The sequence below is a fragment of the Coregonus lavaretus genome (genome assembly GCF_964263955.1).
Source record: "Coregonus lavaretus genome assembly, chromosome: 4".
Taxonomy (NCBI): domain Eukaryota; kingdom Metazoa; phylum Chordata; class Actinopteri; order Salmoniformes; family Salmonidae; genus Coregonus; species Coregonus lavaretus.
Window position 1 is genome coordinate 71339451 of NC_139991.1, and position 5358 is coordinate 71344808.

The following is a 5358-nucleotide window of genomic DNA, read 5'->3' on the forward strand; positions in this document are numbered from 1 at the left end:
CTGACCAACAAGAGCAGGCTGTGGTCGATTTGGTTCGGGCCAGAAATGATATTCGCCTTACAGAAATTCGCCAGCATATCTTGGACAATGAAGACATGTTTAACAATGTGGAATCCAGAAGTTTTCCGACTATTGCACGCATGCTGAAAAGGCACCAGGTGTCTTTAAAACAACTATACCGTGTGCCTTTTGAAATAAATGCAGACAGAGTGAAGCAAATGAGGACTGAGTATGTTCAGGTATGTTCAGTTTCAAGATGGCTGTTGTAATAAAATTCCCTAATAATTCTACATTGTACAGTAATCAGTAAATCTCTTTCCAAAATGTATTTTTAGAGGGTGATGGAGCTGGATGCTGATGACAACCATCACAAATTCATATATTTGGATGAGGCAGGCTTTAACCTGGCCAAGACAAGGAGGAGAGGTCGGAATTTCATTGGCCAGCGGGCAACCATCCAAGTACCTGGACAACGTGGGGCCAACATTACCATGTGTGCGGCTATATCAGAAGATGGTGTGGTGGGACGCAGACCTCGTATTGGATCATATAATGCAGCTCTTCTTGTAACCTTCCTTGATGAGCTCGATCAGGTCTGTAGAGCTGATGGCGTGACCTATGTCATTGTTTGGGATAATGTCAGGTTCCACCATGCTCATATGGTGCAAGCATGGTTTCAGGCCAATGCACAATTTACCACCCTGTATTTACCCCCTACTCTCCTTTCCTTAACCCGATTGAGGAATTTTTCTCCACATGGAGATGGAAGGTTTATGATAGGCGCCCTCATGAACAAGTCACTCTTCTCCAGGCCATGGATGACGCATGCAATGACATCACGGCAGACCAGTGTCAGGCCTGGATTCGCCATGCCCGAAGGTTTTTTCCAAGATGTTTGGCTAATGAAAACATCCATTGTGATGTAGATGAGAACCTGTGGCCAAATCCACAAGACAGAGTTGATGAAAATGTAGAAGTACAGTAATCACTCCTATGTTTTGCTTTTTACAGTAGAAGCAAGCAAGTTGAGGAACACTGCATTTGATGTTTTACAGTACTGTATTGTTTTTCATCAATATATTTCAGATTTTGTTCAATGATTCCACTGTGTCTGTAGAATTCTCTCTACTACAGCAGTACTTTTACAGGGATGTATTTACATGTAGTACCATAATGAAACATGTATCACCTATTTTGTACTACAATATTTAATGATTGTACGAACAATGACACAGTGAAACTATCGGTTGCTTGTGTGTGGGTGATCTAAATTAACGTTTCATTGGTATTTCACAATAAATTAGTTTTTGAACCAATGATTGTGCAAGTGCAAGATTTCTTTAAAGGTATGAATGCACAATGCAATGTTTTGAACATTGGACAGCCTGTGTTACAAGTGATGAACGTTTTGAGTTTTGTGTCTAGAGTTTTGAAAAATGACATCAAGGTTCTGAAATTAGTGCCAAAGTGATTGTAAAAAACTGTATTGTTTTATGTTCAGTGAAACTTCATACAGTACAGTTATGGGGACATATACTGTAGAATCTAAAGTATTACAATTTCTGAGTTACTAATTTATGTTCGAAAGTTAAACAGGAAGCTTAACAGTGTTAAATAGTTCTGATGGTAATTAAGGGTTCAAATGGGTTCACTGATACAGTACAAATATGGGCACATCAACAAAATATAAAGCTTACCAATTAATTATTTATTACTTTTGGTGAGAGCTGATGTTATTACGCATTCACACTGTAAGCTACGACCTTGTGATCCTTTCACTCCTCGGATAACCACTGCCACCATTTACAGTTGAAGTCGGAAGTTTACATACACTTAGGTTGGAGTCATTAAAACTTGTTTTTCAACCACTCCACAAATTTCTTGTTAACAAACTATAGTTTTGGCAAGTCGGTTAGGACATCTACTTAGTGCATGACACAAGTAATTTTTCCAACAATTGTTTACAGACAGATTATTTCACTTATAATTCATTGTATCACAATTCCAGTGGGTCAGAAGTTTACATACACTAAGTTGACTGTGCCTTTAAACAGCTTGAAAAATTCCAGAAAATGATGTCATTGTTTTAGAAGCTTCTGATAGGCTAATTGACATCATTTGAGTCAATTGGAGGTGTACCTGTAGATGTATTTCAAGGCCTACCTTCAAACGCAGTGCCTCTTTGCTTAACATCATGGGAAAATCAAAAGAAATCAGAAGACCTTGGTTCATCCTTGGGAGCAATTTCCAAACGCATGAAGGTACCACGTTCATCTGTACAAACAATAGTACGCAAGTATAAACACCATGGGACCACGCAGCCGTCATACCGCTCTGACGCGTTCTGTCTCCTATAGATGAACGTACTTTGGTGCGAAAAGTGCAAATCAATCCCAGAACAACAGCAAAGGACCTTGTGAAGATGCTGGAGGAAACAGGTACAAAAGTATCTATATCCACAGTAAAAAGAGTCCTATATCGACATAACCTGAAAGGCCGCTCAGCAAGGAAGAAGCCACTGCTCCAAAACCGCCATAACAAAGCCAGACTACGGTTTGCAACTGCACATGGGGACAAAGATCGTACTTTTTGGAGAAATGTCCTCTGGTCTGATGAAACAAAAAGTGTTTGGCCATAATGACCATCGTTATTTTTGGAGGAAAAAGGGGGGTCTTGCAAGCCGAAGAACACCATCCCAACCGTGAAGCACGGGGGTGGCAGCATCATGCTGTGGGGGTGCTTTACTGCAGGAGGGACTGGTGCACTTCACAAAATAGATGGCATCATGAGGAAGGAAAATTATGTGGATATATTGAAGCAACATCTCAAGACATCAGTCAGGAAGTTAAAGCTTGGTTGCAAATGGGTCTTCCAAATGGACAATGACCCCAAGCATACTTCCAAAGTTGTGGCAAAATGGCTTAAGGACAACAAAGTCAAGGTATTGGAGTGGCCATCACAAAGCCCTGACCTCAATCCTATAGATAATTTGTGTGCAGAACTGAAAAAGCATGTGCGAGCAAGGAGGCCTACAAACCTGACTCAGTTATACCAGCTCTGTCAGGAGGAATGGGCCAAAATTCACCCAACTTATTGTGGGAAGCTTGTGGAAGGCTACCCGAAACGTTTGACCCAAGTTAAACAATTTAAAGGCAATGCTACCAAATACTAATTGAGTGTATGTAAACTTCTGACCCACTGGGAATGTGATGAAAGAAAGAAAAGCTGAAATAAATCATTCTCTCTATTATTATTCTGACATTTCACATTCTTAAAATAAAGTGGTGATCCTAACTGACCTAAGACAGGGAATTTGTACTAGGATTAAATTTCAGGAATTGTGAAAAACTGAGTTTAAATGTATTTGGCTAAGGTGTATGTAAACTTCCGACTTCAACTGTACATGATTCATGGTATTTAGCGGAAGCCCTCCCAATCCTTCTGTGAACATTACGCTAGTTCAACAAGGGTGGTGTCATAGCTGAGTATGCAGGATCTCGTGTGAAGCACATGCTGCATCCTGCCCACAACAGTGTGGAATACAACGGTGCGTAGGTAGTGGATGAATTTGAACGTGAATAAATGTGTAAATGATCATTCAAAGCTTCCCCAGATGGATCAATTACTCAATCAAGCAAAAAATATATATACATTTTCACTTGGATAGTACACCTGCAATGATAGAGATTTGCAATGGTGTGTGTGTGTGTGTGTGTGTGTGTGTGTGTGTGTGTGTGTGTGTGTGTGTGTGTGTGTGTTTGTGTGTGTGTGTGTGTGTGTGTGTGTGTGTGTGTGTGCGTGCGTGCGTGCGTGCGTGCGTGCGTGTGCGAGTGCGTGTGCGTGCGTGCTATGACCAATTTTTGAAAAACTTGATGTGTGATACAACGTTGTTAGCAATAGAACCACTCCCAATGCCACCTACATACGGTGTTTAGAGCTGGTTATAGAAGTTGTTTGAACGCTCTCTTCTACTGAGTGTATGGAGTTAGGGGACTCTATCCATACTTTCTGTCTCTGCTTTCCCCTTTGGCGGTCACACGTCTGCCCTCTCCTCCTCTACTCCTGTCCCCTCTTTGACGCACGCCCTGTGACTTCATTAAGGTGGTGAAATGTTCCAAGTGAGACCAGATAGAGTTGGAGTGGAGCCAATGTTTCACACAGAAACCCGCCAAGGTTTGCCTTTCAACAAGGGTGCAGCCGCCGGAAATGAACAGAACTTTGTTCTCAACCACAAAGTTTTCTCCTTTCCACTCTCTGCTTATCAAGGGTGTTACCAAGGTGTTGCAAGGTGTTCTTGTGGGGACACAGCCAAAATCAATACTCTGTTTCTCTGCGTTGATAATTATATTGTGTGCTATGTCAGAGAAAATAACAACAGATGAGAATGGTGAAGAGATAATCAAAGCTATAACAGAGATTCTGCAACTGGCATCATCCTATCAGTGATCAAATGAATCCTTGCCAAGACCTATCTTTAATGATCGTATTATGCTTATTGCCTTGTAGATATAAAACCAAGAATACATCATTGTGACTGGCTGCAATGGCGGATGAACGTATGGAATGGTTCACATTAGGTGATTTAGATCTAACAATACCTCAACGTCTGCTGATGCGCCCATGTTACGCACTTCTGTCTAACAGATGCAGGATCTTAATTTGACCAGTTTCTCACAGCAGGAAAATAATCCTGCAGCAACAGGAAATGTGAATTATTGAGTGGATTATAATGAATGGACATTTTTGTAGGGGTTGATACATTTTAGTTAGGGCAAATCAAGTCCTGCAACAACACGGTGTTCAAATTAAGATCCTACATGTTCCGCAGCTCGGTTCAATGGGTTCCCATTATAAAACCATCTTCCCAGGCGATGGGAGAGGGTAACGTGATCAGATGGAACCAGACATAAACATTGTAATGGGATGCCATGTTCAAAGGGGACCTCATGGGTCCTCAACGTAAAGGAGCGTGTCATTTTAAAGGATAACATTTCATATTATTTCAAAATCTATTTTTTCACCGAACTTTTAATAAAAAATGCAATGACTTGGCTCTGGGTTTTGTTGATTTTAATACACGTTAGTTGACAATTCACTCAAGTATAAATCAAAACTAGACGTTGAACTGATGTCTTTGGGTGATGTCAGTCATCAACTCCTTGTTGACTGAGGCTGTCCTAATATGGACGCCGTACTCAAACGTTCCTCATTAAGAGTTCCATCTGCTGAGCTTGAGAGATGCGAGTTAAAAGCCGACGTCCATTGGTACACACATTACTGAGAGAGAGAGACAGACAGAGCGAGAGCGAGAGGAGAGAGAGAGAGAGAGAGAGAGAGAGAGAGAGAGAGAGAGAGAGG